The sequence below is a fragment of the Cynocephalus volans genome, unplaced genomic scaffold, assembly GCF_027409185.1.
Source record: "Cynocephalus volans isolate mCynVol1 unplaced genomic scaffold, mCynVol1.pri scaffold_35, whole genome shotgun sequence".
NCBI classification, from domain to species: domain Eukaryota; kingdom Metazoa; phylum Chordata; class Mammalia; order Dermoptera; family Cynocephalidae; genus Cynocephalus; species Cynocephalus volans.
The window spans coordinates 4,221,117-4,249,091 of record NW_026902463.1 but is presented as its reverse complement, the minus strand read 5'-3'; the positions used below and the strand labels follow the sequence as shown (position 1 = coordinate 4,249,091).

The 27,975-nt window shown below is 46.7% G+C and overlaps 1 pseudogene; it reads right to left on the bottom strand.

The window, feature by feature from the left end:
* Positions 1-400: 400 nt before the first annotated feature.
* On the bottom strand, positions 401-25,985 carry LOC134369023 (F-box-like/WD repeat-containing protein TBL1X; annotated as a pseudogene).
* Between the last annotated feature and the right edge of the window lie 1,990 nt (positions 25,986-27,975).

Sequence of the window (27,975 nt, the reverse complement as noted above, 5' to 3'; positions counted from 1 at the left end):
CGAGCATACTCCATTCGGAAGGAAGTCATACGACCCGCGGGAGTCTTGTTCCCTGTGAAGTGAGATGATGTGACACTCGCGGGAACGTGGGCCAAGCGTACGGTGTGAGGGTTCACGGCCCTTGGTGAGACGTTCTCAGTGCGCTATAACGGTATAAGGCCAGCGCGAGGAACTGCTGCGCCGTGTTGGGTGAGGGCATTCCACTGCCTTCTGGGACCTGCTCCGTCAGGGCTAAAGGCGTGGGACCCGCGTTGGTGACATCACGTGATCCTCGCGAGGACATGCTCCGTGCGTCCAGGGTGAGGGCATGCAGCTGGTTGGGAGACGTGCTTTGTGATTTTGAAGACTACAGACTTTATTGGTGTCTGCTTGAAGTGTGCATTCCACGGTAGGGAACTGCTCAGTTTATACTGAGGTCGCACTTCCTGCGGTGTGGGATCATACTCCATTCGGGTTCAGAGCACACGGCCTGCGTGGGTCCTGCTCCCTGTGGGGTGGGGGCCTGCGGTCCGCTGTCGGCGACCTGCTCTTGAGGGGTGTGGGCCCGTGTTCCGCGAGAGTGGGGAGGTGGTGATGTTCCCCTGCCGTGTGATGGCGCGCGGCCCACTGTGGGTACGTGCTCCATGAAGAGCGTGGCTTGCGTGTCGCCGGGCACGGCATCAGCTTCGTTTGGTTTCAGGGTGCTCGGCCTTCAGAAGTTCCTGCTTTGGGTGGGATAAGGGCGTGTTTGCCAAGTCAGGGTGACCTGCTCCGTGTGGGGCGAGAGCTCCAGACCTTATCCGTGTCAGGGTGTGGTCGTACACCTCGCAGAGTTCCTGCTCGGTGCATAGTGAGTGCGCGTACCCCGCTGGGGGCCGTGCTTTGTGTGGGGTGAATGCTCCAGACTGTACTGGTGTCCCGGTTAGGGCTCTCAGTCGCTGGTTGGGCGGGATATCTGAGCACAGATAAAGGGGGTCATCCAGGAGTGCTTTCCTAGGGTATTCTGCATATACTATGGTCGGTAAAATTCGTGTCCGAGGGACGTTGGTTTTAAAAATTCAGTTTATGGTGTCTGGCGTTTGCTTACTCGGAAAACTTCACTGCAGTTAAGCAAAGTGCAAAAAAATGTATTGGATCTCTACGTAACCCACCAGGTGGTGTGTGTATTCTTTTCTGTTTTGCACCATATATTTTGTCTCGCGTGTTTTTAAACCTGAAACCTGAAATCCTTCCCCTGCCCCGGTTTTTCAGGTTTGGTTTTTACACCACAATTGCGCAAGGTGCTCTCCAGGACCGAATCCGGCTTGCTGCTCATTTCCTATGGCCCATGAGCTAAGAGTGGGTGTACATCTTTAAATGTTTTTTTTTTTTTTTTTAAATCGAGAGAGGAATAGTTTATGTTGCCATGTGACTGTCACATGACGTTTAATTGTCAGTGCCCATGACTAAAGTTGATGGGAACGCAGCTATGCTGTGTGTTTGTGCGTTGTCTAGGGCTGCCTTTGCCTTGCATATGCAAAGTTAAATTCTGGTCAGACAAAACCAGGAATATTTACTATCTGGCCCTTTACAGAATAAGTTTGCCAACATCTGCTTTAAATTATAGGATGGCACTTTTTACAGACATCTAAGCTAGATTTTGCCATTTTGTTTAACTTTTTATGTTGGAAAATTTCCAGCATATGTGAATGTAGTAAATGATATATAAATGAATAAAATAAATTCCTCTTACCCTTCATTCAGCTCATCTACACACCCCCTCACCCTCCACACTGGATTAATTTTAAGCAAATTCCAGAACTTTTCTCATTTCATTCCTACAGATTCCAGTGTACAGCTCTAGAAGACAAAGACTCTTAAACATATATAACCTTAATATCATTATCACTTTAAAATGATTAAAACCAATTCTTTAATGTCATCAGTGTATGTTTAGTTGTATCATAAGTGTTTTTGTTGTTTTTGCTTTTTGTTTTGTACAATAGATTTCTTTGAATCTGAGTCAAAATACTGTCCACAATGGCAATTGGGTGATAGGGGCTGACCATTTTGGAATCATGTATTTGCAGAATGTTTGTCCTTGAAGGCTGTTAGGTATTTGCTAACTGACATCCATACCCCACCTTGTGCAAGTTTCTGGGCACAGGGCTGTGTGTCTAGGGCCCAGCTGTTCTGTCCCCTTAGCTACATTGCCAAAAACGTGACTGAAGGCGCTCAAGAAACTTGACTTCAAATAAATGCTTTGCAACCTCAAGTTACTTTATCAGACTTGAGGAATAAGGCAGGGTAGCAATATTTCTTTTATATTTGGCGTAAAATCACTTGCGTGCAGGCTAACTCAATCAAAACTGCTTTTCTTCCTGATTCTACTAAGTCGTTTTGGAAAAGCATCTTAATAGTAACTTAGTTTCTATAACTTGAATATCTGGAAGTAAATGTGTACCCAGACATCTTTTGAGGGTTAGTGAATTATTATGCGTACATCCTTTAGCCTTAGAAAGGGTGGTGGATAGTGTTGTGAGGAAATGAGAAGAAAGCAGAAGTCAGAAGAAGGCTGGTGACCTGTCCCCTTACAGAAAAATAAGAAATACGATGCCTACCTCATAGGGCTTTTATTGAGCTCAAAGGAGTGCTATGTGCCAAAAGTTATATACCGAAGAAAGGCATTATTTTTATTAACAGTGGCTTGATAATGAGAAATAGTATGTCTTAGTGTTCCCAGTTCTCCTTGAGTAGTGTATTACATAGTGTATGTTTAAACAAAGGGTATTGTATTACCTAATGAAAAAAACAATAAACTGTGCCGTAAGTGTGTGCGCTGTTTTAAGTAGCATTAGATATTTGGGTCTAATAACAAGCGAAACTCACAAATAATAAATGTAAAAAGCAAATTATTGAGAGCTAATTTGTGAAAATCTTAAATGTATTTTTTTAAAAAAAGAATGAAGGATTTATATATTTAAACTTCCAAACTGTGCTTTATGAATAATTCATTTTCAAATGAGGTATAATTAACATGGACATTAAAATTGCAGCTGAGAAATACAGATTGCTCTTCACAACATCACTTTGCAATGCCAAGCAAACAATAAAAAAAAAAAAAAAATAGGGATGAGACTGTAGCCAAAGATGGTTCAATTTGAAATCAGAGTGCCTGGGATTGCTTTGCTATCATAAGAGTTATTTCCTGAGTAATGCAGTATATTTTCTTTCTCTCTCTCTTCACACTCCAATATGTTTAGATTTTTCTAAGTTTCTTCCATTCCCTTCTCTTCCCTTCCATCCTCTCCTCTCCCCTTCCCCTCTCTTCCTCCCTTCCTATCTATCATCTATCTCTATGTGTCATGCTTATCTTCTATCTATCATATCTACCTAGCTTCCTCACTATCATATCTGTTGTCTGTCTGTCTGTGTGTCTGTCTGTGAATCTATCTATCTGTCTGTTTGTCTGTCTGTCTCTCTGACCGTCTATATCTATATCTGTCCATCTATCTATCTGTTATCTGTACAAAGCAACAAAAGTCAGCTTTAGATTTGAATTAGGATCAGACACGAAGCATCATTTAATTCTCATGTAGGTATCATAATCCGGTCTTCGGTGTTGTTAGGACTCCCAGATTTCGTTGTGAACATCTCCGATGTGAACGGAACAGACATCTGGCCTGCCTCTTTCTGCATGGGGAGTGCGGTAGGTGCGCCCACCTTTGGTCCCCTGTCCACCCTACCTGCGTTCTTGTCACACTGCTGTCCTCAAAGTGCAGCCCCAGCAGGCCCTGGGCATCTGCAAGAAATGCAAAGTCTCAGGCCATGCCCCAGACCTTCTGATTAGGAATTCTGACTGGAGCCCAGCCAGGTCTATGCTTTAATAAACCCTCCAAAGGATGCTAATGCACACACAAGTGTGGCTTCTCCACCCGCAGCCCTGGAATCACAAGTGTGTGCCCTTACCATACTTACCCTAAACGGAGCCACAAGCACACAAAAATATTATCAATTAAGTTAAGGAAATATATTTAAATATACATAATGGTAACATATAAACATTTTATATTTAACTTATATCACACAAACAATTAACATTCAAACATATTATGTTACATATAATAATAACATATACTAAACATATTCATGGTTTATAAACCATGAAATAAATAAATATGTATAATACACATGCACATGTTATGCTCTGTTCACCAAGTGGATGCTCAAGGGAGTGATGAAAAGCTTACCCAGCTGGTGCTGATTCTCTGTCCTGGAGCAGAATTGCCCGCTTCCTTCCTTCCCTTCCAAGGCCTCCTGATGAAGCATCTTTCTCAGCCCACAACAGCAAGGCTTACTGATCTTCCAACAACCTGAGCCCCCTTCCATCCCCTTCTACTTGGAACGACATTCTGAGTCATTTCTGCCTGAACTCATTCGTTCCCAGAGAAAAAGCTTCTACTTCCGAGCCCCTAGAACCTCATGGCAGTTTAAACTGCACTTCTTAGAGCCTTGTTTACTGTGCTTGCAAGTGTGCCAGAAAGTGAGTTTGTCAGTCAGGTCCAGCTGAGCGTACAGAGGATAGAGGCCACAGCCTGCCCTCAGTTCCAGACCTACGCCAAATGTTTGCCAGGAGCTTTCCTGTGTTGCCTGTCATCTCACGGATGGGCTGGACATCTCATGCCTGTGTGCGGGAGCTTTGATGCTGGGCTCTTCCTGGTTGCAGATGTGGATCCAGCTGCTGTACAGCGCCTGCTTCTGGTGGCTGTTCTGCTACGCAGTGGATGCCTACCTGGTGATATGGAGATGGGCAGGAATGAGAAATGTGCTGCCAAAATGAGCTGGGATTTCTGCCGTAGTTCCATGTCATGAGGGAAGTGTGGAGCTACCACCGAGCTTTTGAAAGTGTTAAGGCAGGGGCCCTCAGTCAAACTATCATTTGGCCCCTCCACACAGAAACATCTAGGATATCTCATTTGTGTCAGAGGCTAAAGGCAGATTCAAAATATTGAGGAGTTCAAAACCTTGAAAATAAGTAATTCAAGAAATTAAATATTTGGAACTGAAGAAATACTAAAAAACGATTGGTGCAAATATAAGCAATTTTTGATTGTATATAAAGGTCGGAGGAAAAGCGTTCTTCTGATAATATATTGACACTCTATGCTAAACACAGAATTGAGACACTGGAGTTTCAGGTGGCTGTCAGGAGGGGATCACACAGTGGCTAGTAAGTTGGGCACTGGTGGCTTTGAACTCCTGCCCAAGTGCTCGGTAGCTGTGTGACTGTTGGCAAATTGCTTAACCTCTCTGGACCTCTGTTTTCTCAGCTGTTAAATGGTACCCACCTCATAAGGCCACTGGCAGGAGCAAGTAAATGCCGTGAAATATGTACATGGACAGTGCCTGGCACGTAGTAGGCTCTCCGTAGGAGTCGCTGCTACTGTAGCTGGGATGTGAATGTGTGTTGAGGAAACAGCAACACACGAGAGAACTTGTGTTACAGACATGCTGGACGCAGAAGGGTAGGGCGAGCATCCAGGTCTTCTGGCTCCAAGTCCAGGAAGCATTTGTCCCCCACCAAATTCAGGGTCTGCTTGAATCAGGGCCCCTTTGGATGGAGCTCCTGCGTGCTTTCTATCAACAATTTTACAAACTTCAAACGTTAAAAAGGGTAAAATCCAGCAGTTTTTAGTGTATTCCCACTGTTATACAACCATCACCATCATTTAATTTTATGATGTTCTAAACATCACCAGAAGAATCACTGTGCCAGTTACCAGTCACTCACCATTCTACCAACCTTCCAGCCTCTGGCAACCACAAATCTACTTTCTGTCTCCACGGATTTGCATGTTCTGGACATTTCATTTAAATGGAATTATAAAATATGTGACCTTGTGTGTGTGGCTTTTTAAACAGCATAATATTTTCAAGGTTTATCCATGTTGTAGCAAGTGTCAGTACTTTATTCCTACTATGGTCTGAATATTTGTGTCCCCCCAAATTTGTGTGTTGAAATGGTCTTAGGAGGTTGGGCTTTTTGGGAGGTGATTAGATCAGTAAGGTGGAGTCCTTGTGAATGTGGTTAGTGCTTTTATAAATAAGACCCCAGAGAGTAATCTTGTCCCTTCCACTGTGTGAGGAGACAGAAAGTGTCATCTGTGATCCAGAAGGGTCCCTCAGCAGACACTGAATCTGCCAGCACCTTGATTTTGCACCTCCAGCCTCCAGAACTGTGATAAATATAACATCTGTTGTTGATAAGCCACCCAGTTTGTGGTATTTTGTTACAGCAGCCCAAATAGGCTAAGACAATTCCTTTTTATTGCTTAATAGCATTCCGGTGTATGAATATACTATATTTTGATTTTTTCATTTATCAGTTGATGAGCATTTAGGGTGTTTCCATTGTGCTTAGTATTAGGAATAATGCTTCAATGAACATTTGTATACTAGTGTTTGTGTGAACATGTTTTCATCATATACTCCTGGGTATACACCTGGGAGTGGAGTTGCTGAACCACATGGTAACTCTAGGTATAATCTTGTAAGAAACTGCTAAACTGCCTTCCAAAATGACTGCGCCATTTTGAAAGCAGTGTATGAGAGTTCCAGTTTCTCCCCAGCCTCGCTAACACTTCTTATCTGTTCATTTGTTTTAATTTTAGCTGTCCTAGAGTGGGTGAGGTGGTAACTCATTGTGCTTTTGATTTCAGCAGTGGCTAATAACGTTGATCATCCTTTTGTGTGCTTGCTGGCCATTTGCATACCTTCTTGTAGAAATGTCTATTCAACTGCTTTGCCCATTTTTAAATTGGATTATTTGTCTTTTTATTATGGAGTTGTAAGGGTCCATTATATATTCTAGATACAAGTACCTTATTAGATATGCGATTTGCAAAGTTTTTCTCCCATTCTGTGTGTTGTTTTTCAACTTACTTCATGGTATCTTTTGAAGTACAAGAACTTTTCATTTTCATGAAGTTCAATTTAAAATTGTTTTCCTTTGGTTTAGTATGCTCTTGCGGTCGTATTTAAGAAACCATTGCCTAAATCAAGGTCACAAAGATTTATACCTATGTTTTCTTATGGTTCAAAAACTTCCCTTCGGTCTGCATTAGTCCATTTCTGCTGCTTATTACAAAATCCGCAGAACTGGGCAATTTATAAAGAACACGAAATTTATTGCTTACAGTTTCTGAGCCTGGGACATCCAAAATCCAGGGAACACATCTGGTGAGGATCATGGTGGTGACTTCAGTGATGTGGGTATCACATTGTGAAATAGCAGAGCAGAGAAAACAAGAGACAAACTTCCTCATTCTCTCTCCTTTTAAAGCCCTCAGAACCACGCCTCTGACCACCACTAGTAATGCATTCACTACTGCACGGTCCTACAATCTAATCGCCTCTTGAAGGACCCACCTTCCAATTACCATAATAGGACTTCCTACTGCATAACGGTCACAGTGGGCGCCAAATTTCTAATACATGAAACATGGGGGACACATTTCAAGCTTCAGTGAATTTTGGGGGGACATAATTCAATGCATTACAAAGTCTATTTAGGTCCATTTTGAGTTAATTTTTGTGTACAAGTGAGGAATGGGTCCATCGTTATTCTTTTGCATATGGGTTTCCCTTTGTTCCAGCACCATTTGTTGGATAAATTCACTTTGAAAAAAAATCAGTAAACAAATAGAGATTATATGCAGATTGTAGAATATATTGAGTAGTCTAGATAGATAACTGTTCTAAAATCATTGACGTCACTTATATGTGTCACATCATCATTAACTTTGATCCCTCTCGCCTTTCTTTTAGTGCTTACTTCATTATTTATGGTTTTTCCTTCCTTTTTTTTTTAACTTATATACCAAATTCTTACACATCTGTATAGAACACAGATATGCCTGGCTGTGAAAATCCTCCAGAGAAGATGGTCAAAACCAAAGGCAGCCAACCAGGTGGATCAGTGAGGATCCACAATTTTCTTTTGTGTGTGTGTGTCCTTGTCTGGTTTTCGATCAGAGTAATGCTGGAATCATAAAATGCGTTCGGAAGTATTCCTCCTCAATGTCTAGAATAATCTGAAGATAAGTGGTATCAACTCTTCTTCAAAAACTTGGTAGAATTCAGCAGTGAAGAAATCAGGTACTGAACTTCCTTTTAATGGACGAACTTTTTTATAACTGATTCCATTTCTTCACTTGTTTTTGGTCTGTTCAGATTTTCTATTTCTTCATAATTGTATTTCTTCAGGAATTTATTCATTTCCTCTGTTATCATATTTGTTGTTGTATAGTTATTCATAATAGACCGTTATGATCTTTTGAATTTTTGTGGCATCACCTATAATGTGTCATTTTTTATTTCTCATTTTATTTATTTGAATCTTCTCTTTTTTTCTTGGTTAATCTGGCTAAAGTTGGGCCAAGTTTGTTTATATTTGGAAAAAACAACTCTTCGTTTAATTGACCTTTTCAATTGTTTTAATTTCTATTTCATTTATTTCTACTCTGAGCTTACTAACTTCTTTCCTTCTGCCAATTTCGGGTTTAATTTGTTGTTCTTTCTCTAGTGCCTTTAGGTTGTTTATTAGAAAACTTTCTTTTTCTATAAAGGAATTTAGTGCTGTAAACTTTCCTCTCCAAACTGCTTTTGCTGTGTCCCATAGGTATTTGTATGATATGTTTCCATTCTCATGTGTGTCATAAAACTTTTTAATTTCCCTTTTAATTTCTTCATTAACCCATTGGTTGTTTAGGAGGGTATTGTTTAATTTCAAAGTATTTGTATAGTTTCTAAGTTTTTCTTGTTCATTCTAGCAAATGCTCTTGAGTAGGGTATTGATAGGGCCAGAGTCAAGGTAGTGATCTAGCTGGATGAACAGGAAATGGGGGTGTCACAGAGCAGCTGCACAGCATGTCCTCAATATGCCCGCTAGTGGGTGGATAAGGGGCATGGTTTTTTCACTAATTTAGCCTGTGTTCCCGTGCTGGGCTAACCGATGACATAGTCAAAGGAATCCTTGGAACCTGACTTTGCTCAGATCCTTATCCATATCTCCACACAGTTATGTGTCACTTAATGTTGAGGATCTGTTCCATGAAATGTGTCATTAGGTGGTGTCATCACTGCGTGAACATCATAGAGAGTACCTACACGAACGTAGATGGTAAAGCCTAGTACACACTTAGGCTATATGGTATACTCATTATAATCTGATGGGACCGCTGTCGTATATGCTGCTCATTGTTGGCTGAAATGTTGTTATGCAGAGCATGAATATACGTGTGTGTTTCTGTATTTTTTCCTTTTTGCAAAAATTGTTGCAGCATGCATTGAGGTCACAAGACACCCAGGTATAAAATAGAAAAGACAGACACGATTTTCCCAGGACCCTGTGGACAGCTCAGCCATGTGACATTTCCTTTCACATCAAGATTAAGTATCCCTTTCATTCTAGAAGAGCTGTTCCAGAAAGCATCTGGATTTGGACTTTTGGAGTCACAAAGCTGCAGATGCACTTAGAGCACCCTGTGACCTTGGTATCTGGGTTGTCCAGGGGTCTCTGATAGTTGTTGCTGTATCTTCTTAATCTCTCCTTGAGCATTCTCTCCAACCTGATGAGGTACAGCTCCACCTCTCATTCTAGAAGCAGAGAGTCTAGATACTTGTTTTTGCAACCTCTCTGGCAGCTAGAGCAGGGTGTATAACTTGACAGTGCCAGTCAGATATGTCTCCCAAGTCTCTGTGTTAGAAGTGAGTGCCCAACGGAATGGGTGGAAGAGAAGCGGTTCTGAAGGAGCAGTGGCAGCAGTAGTGGCAGCAGGCAGGTCTGTGCTGGGAGGTGCATTGAGTGTGCTTTGAGGGGAGGGCCAAGGGTCCAGTTTCAGGATGTGGGCAGTATCCACTGCTTTCTTTGTCATCCTCTTGGCCAAGATTTGCAGCCTGATGTTGGCAGTTCTGTGTTGCTGCCATATTGGTTCCCAGAGATTCTCAGGCTGCCGCAATCACTCTCAATACTTTTTGGTTTACGTTAGCCAGTCTTTTTCTGCAGCTTGCAAATCAGAACCCCGACTTATCTGATTATGAAGTGAAAGGGACCCCTCCAAGACAGGACACTGAGCATCACCAGCGTACACCCAGAGCATGATGCTTTTGACTGGGGTGAGCTGCGAGAGGAAGAGGTGAGCGGACACCTTCTCACAGCAACTCGACACTCACTGGGCATGGAGAAATGCACATCAGAGACGTCGTGTACAAAGTCGATCTAGGGAACAAGGAGACAATGATTGAGCAAGCAAAGGAAGAAATGAGATAATTGGCTTGGGGCCATTTCTGTGGAAGCCTCGTTGCTGCAGGGGCCGTAAAGTCACAGGAGGCTTGTTTTGTTATTGTTTTCACGATGACCGACGTTAGAGCACATTGAGATGCTGAGGGGAATGATCCCGTGGAGGGAACACGATGATGATAGTGGGATGGAGGGACAACTGCAGGAGGGACGTTCTCTCTTCAGGGAGAGCAGGAAGTGGGACATATAGCCAGGAGTCTGGGCTGGTCTGTGAGGATGAGGCTGTGACAGAGGGGAGTCTGGCTCTAAAGATGAAACTGTGACCATGAGACAGCTCCCATCTGACTTTAATTTACTGGCCATTTTATCAGCCAGTTTAGTTGTCACACCATCAAAAGCTTTAAGTCTACTCATCTCCCCCAGTACAGAGTAAGATATCACCATCATCGTCACCGTCTACGACTGTGCAGTGATGGTAGGATATATACACCCAGCTACTGTCCTGAGTGTCTCTGAATAAGTACCTTCTGCTTGAGGACAACTATATTCCTAACCAAGGCCTCAATCTTCAGAGCGTTAACATCAAGTCAGGTCATTGCAACCACAGCATTCGGTCTCAGAATCTCTTTAGCTTCTTCTTCTAAGAGTTCTTCCTGAAATAACAGGAGTGGAACATTCTACTCTTAACTGGGTCTGGCGAGCTTCTGGCAAAATAATGCTCTTGAATGAAGCCTAAAGCCACGTGGTTTGTGGGAGGCCACCTTTGTCACTTATAACCCCTCTTCCCAATTCTGGCGGTGACTGGCTGGCCACTCCACTACCTCCGAAGCTGGTGTCTTAGGGGACTCACTATATACAATGTCAGGTCAAGTCTGGCTGTGGCTGGGGGAACCTTTATCCCTGCTTGAAATTCCTGCCCATGTAAGCCCTGAGTTGAAGGAATAAACCAAGCCCAAGGTCCAAGGTGAACTCTTTCCCTTTCCTTTCTCTGCTGTCAGGAAAACCTTCATGAAAACCAAGTGCCTGAAGCCATCTCAACACGTGCCTTCTCCCAGTCTCACTTAAAAGTTCTATCTCGGCCCCTTCAAAAGGGAGCTACGACGTTCAATGCTCCAGCAAAACGTCCTGTTCTCTCTGCGTATGAGGAAGTTCAGCTACTGTGCTGCTGCCTCAGTGACAGCGGGCCAGGCTGAGTTCAGGAGCCGAGGCTGGGCTGTGCAGGCGTCCTGTCCTTACCTCGCCAGCATGATGTTGGAGTTGGGGTTCCTAGTGGCCTGCCTGGTGGGACTCCACTTGATGGTGTATATCTCTTTGCTGTGAGCTTGCAGGTCGTGCACACACGTGTCCTGCTTCATGCTCCAGATCTAGAGAACACAGTGGTAACAATATGAGCAAGCTATGTCCCTCCAGTGAGCCAAGAGACTGCTGGCTGTGAACCGTACACAAGCCATTGGAGTGTCCCACTGGAAAAAAAACTGCAGGTCATTGCCCAGGAAGGGCTGGGACTCCTAGCAGGACCCTTGACTGGTACATCAGAGTTCACTGGGCGAGAGCTAATCTGACAGTCAGTAATGGGACAAATTATAGAGGAAGGAAGAGGACTCAGTACAGATAACCCCCACATGTGAGACTTGCGTTCAGTACTGTGGGCTGTTTAGGGTAAAAGAGCTCATCCCTACAGATGCCAACTTTACCTTTAATGTCATGTCATCAGAGTAGGATGCTAGCACCATTCAAGAAGGATCTCATTTAATAGCATTGACCTCATTCTGAAAGATAGAACGGGTTTGGAAAGGATATCAAGGCCTGAGAACAGACCCAGTGGCTGTCCACCAGGGGGCAGTAGCACTCTGTCATCATGGTGGCCGTCCACCAGGGGGCAGTAGCACTCTATCACCCTGCCGTCCACCAGGAGGCAACAGTGCTCTGTCATCCGGACGACCATCCACTAGGGGCAATAGTGCTCTGTTATCCCAGCAGCTGTCCACAAGTGGGCAGCAGTAATTTCTCATCCTGCTTACCGTCCAGCAGGGGGCAGAAGCGCTCTGTCATCTGGCCGACCATCCACCAGGGGGCAATAGTGCTCTGTCATCCCAGCTGCTGTCCACCAGGGGCAATAGTGCTCTGTAACCACTCTGGCTGTCCTCATGGGAGCAGTAGCACTCTCTCATCCTGCCTACTGTCCACCAGGGGGCAGTAGTGCTCTGTCATCCCAGGGGCTGTCCACAAGGGGGCAGTAGCACCCTCTCTTCCTGGCTACCCTCCACCAGGGGGCAGTAGCACTATCTCAACTTCCCTATGGTCAACCGGGGGCAATAGTGCTCTGTAATCCCAGCAGCTGTCCACAAGTGGGCAGCAGTAGTTTCTCATCCTGCTAACCATCCAGCAGGGGGCAGAAGCGCTCTGTCATCTGGCCGACCATCCACCACAGGGCAATAGTGCTTTGTCATTCCAGCCACTGTCCACCAGGGGGCAATAGTGCTCTATAATCCCAGTGGCTGTCCTCAAGGGGGCAGTAGCATTCTCTCATCCCGCCTACCGTTACCCAGGGATCAGTAGCGCTCTGTCATCATGGTGGCCGTCCACCAGGGGGCAGTAGCACTCTGTCACCCTGCCATCCAGCAGGGGACAGTAGCACGCTCTCACCCAGCCATCCACCAGGGGGCAACAGGGCTCTGTCACCCGGCCAACCATTCACCAGGGGCTATGTTGCTCTGTAAACCCCCTGCCTATCCTCAAGGGAGCAGTAGCACTCTCTCATCCTGCCTACCGTCCATCAGGGGCAGTAGTGTGATGTCATTCCAGTGACTATCCTCAAGGTGGCAGTAGCACTCTCTCATCCTGACTACGGTTCACCAGGGGCCAGTAGTGCTCTGTTATCCTGCCATCCACCAGGGGGCAATAGTGCTCTGTCATCCCAGTGGCTGTCCACAAGGGGGTAGTAGCACCCTGTCACCCCAGCAGCTGTACACAAGTGGGCAGTAGCACTCTCTCATCCTGCCTACCGTCCACCAGAGACTGCTGTTGGGGGCAGTAGCGTTCTGTCATCCTGCTGGCCATCCTCCAGGGGAAGCAAGATTCTGTCATCCTGCTGACCGGCCACCTGGGACTTTCCCCAAAAGGAAATCAAAGAGTCTGGGAGGCCATGTGTTTTCCTTTGTTATCACTTTGCCTTGTTCATTTATATAAAAGCACAGCCATATACCACAAATGAGCAGCCACCCTCATCAATATTTCTTGAAGGGAAAAAATTCCATACTAGGAAGGAAGCAAATGAAGAATTCACATACAGTATAGGTAGCAAATAAAAACACCAAAACCACAGCTGTTTTAAAACTGGACATGGAAATCACTTCCCTGTGCATTTTTAATGCTACAGCTACTGCTTCTATCTAAATCTGCTACCTTTTTCTGGCGAGTGGCAGTGGCCGGGGGTCAATGCAGACAAATGAAACCCCTCAGCCACGGTGCGGTTCCACGGGGAACAGGAGGCCCGTGTGCCCCAAGTGCACGAGCACAGGCCAGAGCCCAGAGGGTGGCTCTGTAAGAACACACAGGAGAAACACAACCCACCCAAGGGGCTTGCCCTCCAGTGCAAACAGCCTGGAAATACAAAGGGCAGGGGAGTTCTACCAGGCAGCTCAGCATGCTGGGTGCACAAAGGAACAGGACTGTTCCTGAGGTCCACCAGGGCCCCGAGATCCGGAGGCTAAGCCCCGGGGGACAAAGGGAAATGTACCCGGCAGGCAAGGGAGAGGGGGACACACAGGGAACACGGTTCTACAAAGGAACAGCCTGTGGCAGAGGAACACTGTGCCGCACATGGAGACCAAGGAGAAGGTGCACCCAAAAGGGTCTTTTCCTTAGGGTAACTGTAGGGCCCCATCTGCTCAGGACAATCCCACAATATTATGCCTGCTGTCCAGCCCAACAATTAACTAACTTCACACTCATAATTCATTTTCTAAATAATTTCACACTCCTAAGAACTCTGGTTTGGAGGATAAATTATATGGTCACACTACTTTTTAAGGAAACTGAGTTGTGAAGGTTGTGAAGCAAAGAAGTGACAGGGCCACATCAGTGTTCCACATGGCACGGATGGCCTGGGAAAAGGGAGGAAGAAAGCCTGGAGTCCAGGGAGTGGGCTCCTGTGTGAGCAAGGGGAGGATGAAAGGGTCAGATTTGAGAGTGGCATGTGCACAAAGGTGCCTGTGAGTGCCCAGGGGTGTGTAAGTGTGCAGACGTGTGTAAGTGCATGGATGTGTATGAATACATGGACATGTGTCTAAGCAAGTGGCCATGTATGCTGGTGTGCATATGTAGATGTGAGTGTCCAGGAGTGTGAGTGGGCATGCATGTGAGTCCAAGGAGTGGGCACCTGTGAGCCAGGGGAGGATGAAGTGGTCAGACTGGAGAGGGGATAACTTGTGGACATGTGTGTGAGCGTGCAGACATATGCGTGCACACATGTGTGCGCAAGTGAACATGAGTGTGCATGAATTTGTGTGCATGTGCACAAGTGTGCATAAGTGTGAGTCTGCATGCGTCTGCACGTGTGTGTGAGAATGTGGCCGTGTGGGGGTGTTCATATACGTACATGAGTATCCAGGCGTGTGAGTGGGCATGCATGTGAGTCCAAGGAGTGTGCTCCTATGAGCCAGGGGAGGATGAAGAGGTCAGACTGGAGAGGGGATAATGTGTACAGGTGTGAGTGTGAAGATGTGTGCATTCACATACGTGCACACAAGTGTACATGAGTGTGCACGAGCATGCGTGATTTTGTGTGCATGTGCACAAGTCTGCATAAGTGTGTCAGCATGTGGCTGTGTGTGGGTTTTCATACACATACATGAGTGTCCAGGCATGTGAGTGTGCGTGCGAGTACGCTTGAGTGTGCCTGCGTGTGTGCGAGTGTGTATGCATGTATGTGTGTGCGTGCTTGTGCTCGAGTCTGGAGGTGTGAGTGTGTGCATGCATGTGTGGGAGCGTGGGCGTGTGTCAATGTGCACAAGGGTAGCTGGTTCTGGCTGCGGATGCTGACAGGAGAATCGATGGGTAGGTTTCTTGGGGCCCAGGAATTTGGAGCCAGTCACCATGAACTGTCTCAAGCTGAACCCTCCTCGGAATGGAGCGCCACCTCCACCCACCCGCCACTCTCAGCCCAAGTCACAATTACTAGGAAGCATCGAGAAGTGGCTCAAAAGTCTCAGGAAGAAGTAGGCTCAGCCACATTTAGCTTGAGGCTTGTTCCAACAATTAGCCACAAGGAGAGCCATTTAAAGAGCCAAGTGGTGGCACAGTGGTAAAATCCCAGGCACGGCAGCTGGAAATCACATAGCTATGTGACCTTGTACCCTACGGCACACACAGATTGCGGGCAGCACTATATAAAAGATTGCAGATCATCCAGGGTTAGAGGTGAAACAAGTTTAGACCAGAAAACGCAAGTGTCCCTTTGTAACCACAGCCAGATATTCATGGGGCAATGGATGCCTGTGCTCCAAAGAACCTTCTTTTGGAAGCAGGGACGCATTGGGTTGGGAGCTGAGACTGGTGGGTAGTAATGAAAGGCAAAGGCACTGAGGACAATTGGGGGCATGATGGGAACTCCCCAGGGGCTTTGATCAGAGCTATTCCTTTTAATTTTTCCGGGAAGCTGTAGGAAGTTCAGGATGAGGACAGGTCATATTAGTAGGAGAAGGGGAAGCAGAGGGGAGTGTTCTTTTCTCTGTAGTTGGGGGTTTTTAGTGGCTGGCTGGTAAGGGGATCTGAACCTTGACCTTGGTGTGACACCGTGCTCTCCCCAAATAAGCTAACTGCCTAGCAGTGTCCCACAGAGGTATCATGTGAGTCACTACACTAATTTTTAATTTTACAGTCACCACATTAAAAAGAAAAAAAGAAACTGGTACAATTCATTAACAGTGTATTTTATTTCACTCCAATAGTGCCAAAATACTATTGTTTCAACATGTAATCAGTATAGAAAAATATTGATGAGGTATCTGACATTCTTTCTTGCCCCCCATCCTAAGGCTTGGAATCACAGCGTGTTTTACACACAGCAGTTTGGACGGCCACATGTGATGACCTACAGCCACATGAGCTGGTGCCTACTGCAGTGGACACAGCAGCCTTAACTGATAACTGAGAAAATTACCCAAGTCAGTGGTGATCCCCCCTCATCCCAAAACGCTAAAAAACCTGTACCAAAACATATCTAAATGTCTTTCCAGCAGTTTTCCAAATGAAGAGCTGCACAAACAGACATTTCTGGAAATTCCCCTGACCGACCATCCATGAACCAGGACCACGCGATGTGGCAAAGCCATCGGATTATGCCAGGGTCAGGCTCTGATTTATGGGTCTACAGTAAGGAAAAAGGTGATCGGCACCTCGCAACACAAAGTAAATCATGAATTCTGATGAACTTACTGATGCTAGGAACATACATAAAGCAGCAGCCAGGGGCAGCTCCATAAATACCATTGGAATTAAGTCTTCATTAACCGGAATTTTCAACGACATTGGAAACTTTACACCTGTCTGTCAGTGGGACTTCATAAAGATTTCATTTTAAGAGCTGATTATGTTTTGGGTTGATTGTAGAAACATTCAGAGGGATCACTCAGAGCAGCAAGTGTCTTTTAAACATGGTATTCCTACATTTGGGGTCAGCTCTAGACCACCTGTCACTGTTTGTCTGCAACTGTTTTCTTAATTTCTCAAGCACAAACAAATGTGGATTATATATTGTGAGTACAATCGGTCCTTTAACAATGTGCGGGTTAGGTTACCGACCAGGACACAGTTGAAAATCCACGTGTAACTCTTGCCTTCCCCAAAACGGAACTACTAATAGCCGACTATTGATCTGACTTGTTACCAATAACATTAATGTTCAATTAAAACATGTTTTCTGTGTTATATATATTATGTACTGTATTCATACAATAAAATAAGCTAGAGAAAAGAAAATGTCATTAAGAAAATCATAAGGAAGAGAAAAATACATTTATAGCATTGTGCAGTATTTACCAGACCAAAAAAGCACCATGTATAAGTGGACCTGTGCTGTTCAAGGGTCAAACTGTAAGTAAACTCACAAATGTCTGATACATTTTCACATACTACAATCAGTCACTGGAACATTTAGTTGACGTTTATTTTTAACATACATTGAACCAAAGAAAACATTTCACAAAAGCTTTGAGAATGTGAAATATATTTTTGTCACTTTGGGTTAAGCATACACTGAAGGTCACACCAGCATCATCATAATTTACATTTTCTCCATGGGTATTATGTTCAAGGACACTGTTATTATTCCTGCCATGTTTGACTAAGGAGTAAAGAGGGACATACATGACCCAAAAGACTAACATGATTCCAAATACGCATTTTTACTGATCGTACAGTCCGTCACCTGGTAGAGTCAAAATAAATAATCGGTGAGAAACACACAAATGAATGTACAATAAAAGATCCGCCAGGTGGGAAGGTGGCCAGGAAACGATTTAGAATGCTCGGCAAGTCGAAGGGCAGAGTTACTGGTAAGCCAGGGACTGATCCTCCTCCATGCTGCACCAGCTGTGTGTCACTAGACAAGGTAATAAACCTCTCTGGCGCTCCAATTCTTCCTCTGTAAAATGGAATTGAACATACTAATGCCTGCTTGCTGTAAATGTTAGCGATCATTTTCTTGAATTATTTTCGTAATTCAAGTGGCAGTTACCAATGGCCTACTGAAGGCATGACAGAGTACTGTGTGTGCGTATTAATTAAACTAGAACATCTTGGGAAAAATTTGATGGTAGTTACACTACATATTTAGTGTGTCAACCACAGCAGCTTATCTTTTCTTATATTATAATAAATTAGGCTCCCAAGTCTGAATGAAGAGTTTCTTGGCTTAAATATAGAGAAAAGGAACAAATGATTCACTGACCTACACAGTTATATCCACATACAGGCGCTGGCACTCTTTCTGTCATGGGGCCCCTGGTAAATACCTTAAACTTTGAGGTCCAATGGTCTTCTATTGCAACTCCTCAACTCGGCCACTAAGGCGTGAAAGCAGCTACCGACAATTCTCAACAAATGAGAGTGGCTGTGTATCAATAAAACTTTATTTAGAAGAACAGGTGGTGGGCCTGTTATCGCCTCTGTGGTCTGTACCCTGCCAAGTGCACCCATGACTTCTCCAAGAATGTGATGATGTTTAGAGTTCGTTTATTATTTTATATTAAATTTTACACCTTGAATGAACAGAAAACAGTAACAGAGTAAAGTTTTTAAACTATCATGAAACCAGTGTAGTTTCTGTGGGGGAATGGTTCTATGTCTCCTTCCTCTTTGTTCTGGGATCTTCCACCCCATGATGGCTTCGAGAGGCACCTGGCTCTAAAGCCATCACATCTCTCTGGCAGCCCTGTCCAAGTGCAGAGTAAAGGAGTCCCACTTTGGCTCCGTGGCCTGTCAGGGGACAGTGACCTGTCCCTGGGTCCGTTTTACTCCTGCTCAGGAATTGTGCAGTCTACAGTGGGAAAAAGGAGCTTATCAAATTAGGAGAGCAGAAGTCTGCTAAGAGAACAGTCTGTGTCACTAACATCAGTCTAGGGGTGAAAGTTTACACAGAGCACACCCACACCCCCTGCTCTGTCCAGCCATTGATAAACACAGTCTGGAGATTTTCCTCTCTTTATCATTAAACTATGAACCTCAAAAGAAGAGACACTTTGCACAGAGGTCTGTAGAGCAGTCGAATATACTGACAGAGATTACATGGTAAAATTAACACGAAGATCAAAATTACAAAAACAAAACCTATACAGGTCCTTGTGATTTCTTAAGGGGAAGGAGAAAGCCTAAGAATTCAAAGAAAACATCGTGTTATCTGGAGAATGAAAATAAACATGTATAGATCGAAAGTATTTGTTTTAAGTTAATACTCACTTTGTCTACACCAGCACTCAAAATATAATTCCCCTTTTTGTTCCATTTCAAGGCAAAGATGGGGTCTCTATGTTGGCCTAAGCTGCTGGCCAGATTACCTGTTATGTAAAACAAATACAGACAAACATGTTGACTTCAAAGTCATGGTCTATTCACTTCAGGGTTACATACAGAAGAGGGTCCTGTCCAACCCCAACACGACAGACACAGAACTACCGTCTTCCATCCATATCCTTGCAAAACGGTCATATGAACCTGTGGCCAGAAGCGTTCCATTGCTCTGCGGGCCAGAAAGAGACACAAACCCACAGAAGCAGCTTAGTAGTGGTGGCACCAGAAAAGCACACAGAAATCGCCAGGATCCCAAGTCTAGAATATTCCTAAGCCGATAACTGATGCCACATTAAGAGACTAACGGGTCATCTCTGACTACTTCAGCACACACTGCTGTTAAATTAAATGCAAGGCATGTGGACCAGGAAGTGAGAAAGCCACACTGGAACCACTCAACATGTGTGCTGTCTAATTAAGGACAGAATTTAAAATACCTACAGAAAGTCATCCTAAGACTATGCAGAAAGCAAAAAGAAGTTGAACGGCATGTGTCCCACGTATAAATGCACTTAGCTGCTGGTCCTGAGCTCTCCAGGTGGAAAGTTTTCTTTCCTGGCTGCTTGTCACAGCTCCCCAGCTGAGCCTTCCCGGGGTCCCACCTTCACGCTGTGAGGTCCCCCTCTCAGCGTCATCAGGCTTGACTCGCTCATGTGTGCTGACCATGGGAAGGCATGGACACCCAACACACAGCTCATTCGATGCCCGCCATGGCCTAAGCAGGATCTCTTGGAGATGGAGAGCACCTGTGAGCCCACAGCTCAGGGCAGGGCCACCACACATTTCAAGGGGCCCGGGGGGTGGAAGATGCTTACGTTCCAGTCCAGTGAGGTGACATCTTTGTTACTGGGGACATCGTGTCCCCCCTCCCGTATACATTGCCTCAGTACAAGCTGGGTAGAATCCCCGTTGCTGTGTTCATTAAGGTTCCATATCCTGGCCGTCGAGTCTCCAGACCTACAGAATAAAAACACACGCACGTCGGCTCTTGGTGGGAACAGTTCTTTCCCCCCCTCCCATCCACAACCCTCCCCTCCTTCCCACCTCTGCATTTAGCAGTATTAAATGTCTTTGCTCCCCATCCCATGGAGAACACGGCGTGGAATGTCGACTTCACAATCCGAGACACACAGAGCTGTGGACTTCACAGGACCCACTAGGGATCTGCTCATGTCGGGAAGACATGACACACGAGGTCAGACAACAGCACGTGTCCCTTGAGGCAGAATGCCAGAGGCGAGCAGGGGTTCCCCTGACCCTGGAGTATCCCCCACCTGACATCCTCACCCAGAAGCCAGCAGATCACTGACAGGGTTCCAGGAACAAATGAACAACTCGGACTCATGGCCCCGAAGGACTGTGGCTTTGTTGGGTGGAATCTCAACGTCCCCATCAATTTGCATGGGTTTCGAGTGATTATCTGTTGTAGGAAACACAAAAAGGCACGTGGCTCATCTATAAAAAGGAAACTCATTCTCAGGGGGCTTCTGTTTTAGGAACACCTTGTTTTTATATACTAGGCGATACCATCTCTGATGATTATAACTAAATCATGGCTTTGTGTGATTGGGTGTTTTATGTCTCTTTGTATTTTGCCAGTCTTCAAATTTGAGTGAGGAATACACTAAATTAATCCTTAAAACTGGGGCCAGTCAACTATGGCCCATGGGCCAAAAGCTAGCCTGGTGCAGCCTCTCCTCATAAATAAAGTTTAAGTTATTTACTGACGGCCACATATTTAGGCATTACATGCAGCGACTGTTATGGTGTGAACCGTGTCCCCAGTACCTCACACAGTGACTGTATTTTGGGGACGGGGTCTTTAAAGAGGTGATTAAGGTAAAATGAGGTTGCTAGATTGGGTTTAAATCCAATATGACTGATGTCCTTATAAGGAGAGGAGATTAGGACACAGACACACACAGAGGGATGAACATGTGAGGACACAGGGAGAAGATGGTGTCTACTAGCCAAGGAGAGAGGACTAAGGAGGAACCAGGCTGCCCCGCCTTGAGCTCAGACTTGCATCCTGCAGGCCTGCGGGGAGAAATGTCTGCTGTTCCTGCCGCAGATCTGCGGTGCTCTGTCTCAGCAGCCCGAGCAGAAGAGGACAGCTGCTACGGCATTTCAAGACAAAATTGGGTCACTGTGACAGAGACTGCCTGGCCCTGAATGCCTGTGACAGCCACTGTCTGGCCCCTTAGGGAAAGTTTAGTAGCCCCTGCTTTACGGGAAAGAGAAGGCAGCGGTCCAATCTAACTAGCACACAGTCAGCAGCAGCTGACAGTTTTGTAATGCAGTGTAGAGTTGAGTCTGCTGTTACATCTTCTTGTTCAGGTATTTTGGTGGAAAACCCCAGGAAGTGAAGGACTCACTTCTCAGTGGCAGGTAACCTAAGATCCACTGCTTCTGGGTCAACACATAAAAATATGAAAATGCCTGGTGACCCTTGCTTGGATTGAGAAGCCTGACACAAAATCTTCACAGCCTACCCTCAGGAACAGTGGGGCTGTGAATAAACCCTACTTCTTTTATGCTTCCCAAGTTCCCATGTGGCTGGGAGAAGATGAAGATAAGCAAAATGATCTTCCATGTTTGGTGGATCCATCCCCTGGTGATGGTGAGAGGACAGCTGGCATCCTAGCCAGCCGTGCAGTGGGCCCTGGGACTCTGTAGAGGCGTGCAGAGTAGGCTGTCACCTGCTCACTTATCCACAGGCAGCCGTGGCACGCTCCAGCCCCAACAGGCTGGTCTACAGACCAGGCGTGAGGTGCTGAGAAGGGGGTTGAGCTGGCTGCTGCAGAAATTAAGAGCAGTGAGCGAGGGTGCTTTAGCCACGTGCACCAGCAAGAGAAGGAGGCTGGGCTCCCTGGGGCAGGGGTCAGTGCCCAGACGCAGCCTAGGCAGAAGAACTCCCACTCCCACGGCCACAGCAGGGAACAGCCTCCAGAGGAACAGACCAGAGATGGGGAACCGGCAAGGAGCCGACCTCAGACCAGAGGGGTGGCAGAATGGCTCAGGTCCTTGATGGGGCACAGGCATGCCTTGCATTCTGACTTTGGGTCCCAGGACATGGCACCTCTTTTGTCTCTGTTGTTCTAGTTTTAAATATATTTTCTGATGTGGGAGTTAGTTGGTGGAAGGTGCACCGGGCCTGAGCAAGTTTTGTGATATGATTGTCGAGCTCTGACTCATCTGCTGCATACTCTTGGGCGATTAGCTAACAGGTCTAACCTCCCGGGGTTTTGCAATGACCAAGTAAGATGATGTCTGGTGTTCGGGGCGTGGTGCCCTTGCACTGACCATGGGCTCGACTACTAGACCATAATTTGGCTGAAAACCCTCTGCATGGAAGGCTGAGAGAGATACTTGCTTATGTTGGACAGTGATCATCTGGTACTTGTCCCTGTTACACGCGAGCCCTCAGGAGCAGGGCAGCAGGATTTCATAAAATCCAGGATGTGTGTCGAGAAGATCATGTCTAAGGATTTTGCTGACAAACAGGGAATGTGAAGGTCTTCCGGCCATACAGTAAGCAAGCCCTGGAAAGCAACTTGTGAGAAGTTGACAGCAGGCAGATCTCTAAGAAGTCGTTGCATTCGCCCAGCTTTAGAAGCACAATAAAGCGCCAGAAGAAACACACTTAATTATTACGTGTGCTCGTTCTCCTCCCCGTTGACCGTGGCCTCTCCGTTCTTTGGTGGATTTTGCTGGGAAATTGCTGCCGGCGCTGACGTGGCTGCCGTGGCTGCTGCTGCAACCGCTGCTGCTGTCGCTGCGGCCGCCGCACTGGCCTGCTGCTGCGCGAGCTTCTCGCGGAACGCCTGCTGCCGCGTCTGCACCACGTCGGGCATCCCAGCGTCTATCAGGGACAGGGACTCTATGGGGCTGCCGTCAAACACCGTGCCATCCTGAGAAAGTAAGACAAGGGAAGCCGTCAGCAACCGCCAGAGGACCTCAAGGACCAGACTCTGCCTTCCAGGTGGGAGAGGTGCAGGAAGGTGGCCCAGAAACAGAGACGCCTGGGAGCTCAGGGGCTGGGGTCGGGGGTCGGTGGCATCAAGCAGGTGCCCGAACTGTAGGGGCACGGCAGAGGGACTCCCTGGTGGGCCAAGGACAGGGAGGTGGACAAGGGGATCCATCGATGAAGAACTAGGTATGGTGGCTGTCTCGAGGGAGACCTGATATTTGGTAAGTGTCAACCTGAACTGGGGCATTAAGGACATGTGAACGTGTCTCCTTTATTCCTAGACAAAAGTGCTATATCCCTGATGGAAGGATTCTCAACAGGGGCAGGTGTGTGTGTATGGGGGGAGTAATTTTGTCTCCTTGGGGGACATCAGGGAATGACTGGAGACATATTTAATTGTCACCACTTGGCAGGGAGTCTACTGACAGCTGGTGGGTGGAGACCAGGGATGCTGCTCCACATTCTCCAGTGCACAGGACAATCCCCACTACAGAGCAGGGTCCAGCCACATATGTACATAGTGCTGAACAAGAGAAACCCCGTCTGGTGCCACGGCAAGTGTGGAATCTCTTAGTACCCACTTTTGTGGGAGGAGTAAGTCTTTGGAATCATTGGCCCCGATTTAGAGATGCCTGCAGCATTCAGGATTTCCTTCCTGGTGCACGTGCCCATCTGATCTAATAAAATAAGCACTTGCAGCTACTTGAAACGATGCCCTGGGTTCAGGGTTTAGACCGAATACAGCCACGATACAACCGACAATGACCTCGTTTACTTCTGATTCATATTTTTTTTTTTTTTTTTTTTTTAAAGATGACCGGTAAGGGGATCACCCTTGACTTGGTGTTGTCAACACCACGCTGTACTGAGGGAGCTCCAGTCTGGGCCTCTGATTCACATTTTTGTCTGAACATCCTTCGATTCTCTGGTACTATCAAAAAAATTTCTGTACACACTTAAAAGTAAGACGTGCTTTCTAAATACTCGAATCACATGAAACCCGTAGTGCTCCAGGTGCTGCCTGGTGGATGGACAAACACATTTTTGTGTGCTCTGAACTTGAGGAAGGCAGGACAGAACTGGGACACGTGGACTCATCCGTGTGGGACTCAGCTGAATCCCGAGAGCACAGATGAAGGGGCCAGGGAAGAGAAGGGATCTGTTTAAATCCCAAATAACTGACTTTCAAAATTTCTATCAAATCGGCACAGCCCCAATCTAGAAGGTGGCAGGGGATACAAGAGAATCTGTGTGATTTTAATTGATGGTTTTTGTTCCATTCTTCCCCGGATCAGCTCCACAAAGAGCACAGTCGTGAAACCAGCACCTGAAGTCACTTTAACACAGGGCCATCATCTCTCTGTCCCTGACTGTCCCTCTGGTTATGCCCTCTGTCAGGCTCCCAGGAATGCTTGGAATCAGAAGCGTTTCACAGTGTGAAATTTTTTCTGAGTTTGGAATACTTGCATTATACTTACTGGTTATGCACCCCAAATCTGAAATCCAAAATCTGAAATGCTCAAGTGAGCATTTCTTCTGAGGATCACATTGATGCTCAAAAACTTCAGATTTTGGAACATTTAGGACTTCGGATTTGGGATGCTCAAAGTGTAACAAAAAACAAACAAGCAACCCCAGCTTGCTCTCAGATGCCTGCAGGAAGCACACGCGGGCTTTGGACCGGGGTCCCGAGCCCCCCGCTGCTGGGAAGCCCAGCCCCGCAAACATCACGTACCTCGTTGATGCTGATCTCAGCCTCCACGTACTGCAGCCCCTCCTGCAAAATGGAGATGAGGGCGGCGGGCGGCACCAGCGTCCCGTTGATGTTGGACTGGCTGATGTGGCTCTCGATCCCAAACGTGAAGGCTGAGTGGGAAAAACCTGCCGCGAGAGGGAGGCCAGGCAGGTGAGACCAGAGCACGAAGAGCGGGCAGAGCCAGCAAGCTCTGAAGGGGGCAGCGCGGATTTCAACCACGCTTCATTAACGGGGTGGACACTGCTGCAGGACTGCAGCTTCCGATGTGGGGTCAGGCAGGCAGGAAAGGGCAGGGGGAGAGAGACGAGTGTGAGATCAAGGAAGACTGGGGAAGGGATGAGGTTCCTTCATGGGAGGACCCTTTCAGTGCTATTAAGAAGCAAAAGGGAACAGAGTGGAGGCTGCCCCACGTGCCCTGGATGGCTGTCTCTTGCAGAAATCCAACTCTGGGTGTCCCCCGACCCATCGGTTCACATATTCTTTGCGGGAGCTCAGTGCCGCAGCCTCTCTGTGTCCCCTTCCTCCCCCAATGTGTCTCCGTTACTGCCTGTGTGGGAAGCTGCTTGGCAACTCAAAGGAATTTTGGATGAAGGTTTTTAAGGAAAAGTTCAGGAGAGCCAGGATGGCTACTGCGTGTGGATGACAGCGGCGTTGCGAAAAGAAGGCAGTGGCATGAGGCATGGAAGGAGGTGCTGGGGGTCCACGTAGGGGTCTGAGGGCAGTGGGGAAGCTGCAACACCCCCTCCTCAAGGAAAGGAAAGTGTCCCCCTGCTGTCGGTGGGGGGATCTGTGCAGCTACAGGTAAAACAGGCAGCCCAGTCGGTGGGGCTTGATCGCCCCGTGTGGACCACAGGCGGCCCTGGGGTGCTCGAGGGCTCGTAAACCCAGGGAGGTGAATGCTGTAGGGGCATCCGAGTAACCTGGACCTCCATGCTCGGCTCCCCGGCCAGAGGTGGGGCAGGGCCTCTCACTCCGTTTCTATTGTCTGCTGATCGGGCAGCAAGGGTTCTCAAAGTGACCACTCCTCCTGACTTGGTTCTGCCCACTGTTTATGGCGACGTTGCCGGTTTGCAGGCTTAGTCCTGGTTACCCGAGCAGGTGGGTGCCTTTCCACCTGGCCTGGCGATTGCTTCCCTTCCACCCTCCCTCAGGCCCCCAAACAGGCAGCGGGATCAGGAGCGTGAGGGCTTGGCTCTCATCAGATGCAATATCATCAGCCCTGCTGCCTCCCGTTACCCAAATCGAACTGACTTTGCAATAAACCAAAGTCTCACTAGATGGGAGCACACCTCCATGCAAGGAGGCGTCTGTGTCTGTGCTCTCCTGCCCCGTTCCCTTCTCACTTCCCTGTCCACTCGCTCCTCCCCAACCCACCCCGTCCCTCCCTCATCTCCCGGTAATAACGGATGTGTAAAATAGGTAGTTTATATTGACGGGACGGAACAAACGTGGTAGATGTCATTAATTCTGCACTCAGTTGCATACAGCCCTGTAATTCTTTACAAAACCATACATAAATTAGATTGCAAGGCTTCCTCTCTTCTGCGTTTTTAGAGGATACAAGCACAGGCCCTTTACAGTAGACCTTACCTTTCCCTTCTCCCCTGTTTTTTTTCTCTTTACCCACCTTCCTTTCCCTGACCCACTCCTAGCAAAACAAAACAAGCCACCCCTGCGTTTAACCAGTGACTCCCCTGTATCTCCACCATGCTCTGCAGCGTTATAGCTCCAGGCTTTCCTCGCCCAGGTTTCCAGCATTGCTGATCAATGGATGGAGGGCTATGTCTCATCCTCCTGGTATCCTGAAAAGACCTCATGCAGGGCTATGACACTGTGCTCCAAAGCTTTGTTACTTCAAATATTACTGAATTTGCGAGTGTGCTATAAATTGCCAGTACCCCCAGATACTAAATCCTTTGTGAGTCTGTACGTCTGCCTGGCAACTCTGGCCGGTCTTTTACCATTGGGACCTAGGAGCTGCCTCCCTGTGATTCTGGCTCTTGTCCCTGTGCCTACAAGTGGCCCAGCTTCCACTGGCAACACTGGGGCCCAGACTGAGGCTCTAGGTTTGCTAGTGAGCTGGCTGGAATGAGGTGTTAACTTGAGTGATCTGAGCCTTGAGTGATTCAGTGCCCCTCTTTTTTCCTGTAAGGTTTGTACATTTTGAGTCCAGAGACTATCATGTACTTTCTCTTTCCTGTGAGTTTTCCAGGCATTTAAAGTGATCTTTCCCCTAGCTTTGCCTCTCAGTCCATCTTTGACCCTCTCTAGCCAGCAGAATTTTGCACTTTGAGCTCTAAGTCCTTCAGGCACACACAGCATTTGCTTTGGTCTTCCATGCATGTGATTTCTCCTCCTTGGAATGTCTTAGAGAATATGTTCTAGAGTGGGATTGTCCAAACTTTTAAACCCAGGGCTCCGTCCACAAGGGTAAAAATGCCACATGCTTCTGTAGTGTGCAAAATTAAAACATATATAGTGTGACTACTAATTGAGAGGAAAAGCACTGCTTTTTTCAGGCTACAGAAGGGATTGTACTGGCAAGTGGCAGAGCAAACAAAGTCGATTTCAATCCTTCCACGGCCTCGTGCTGGGACTTGCTTACAAAGCCCTCTGAGGCTGATCCAGTTGGTGAGAGAATGCTCTTGGATAGAGAGGAGGGGCAATGAGGGGCCCACTTTGCAATGCATGGTGGACAGTATTCCTTCCTCTACATCCCTGCTGCTTGGCTTGTTCTGTCCAGTTGGACAATGAGATTGAACCTTAAAAGTGACTCTCCTTGGGCTGGCCTGTTAGCTCACCACAATGTGGCCGCAAATCCCTCTTGTGCAAGCAATCTAAGACTGAGGCATAGCACAGTAAGAAGCGATCCAAGAGAGAGGCAGAGGCATTCACAGACCTTTCCCAAAACTGAGCACGTGT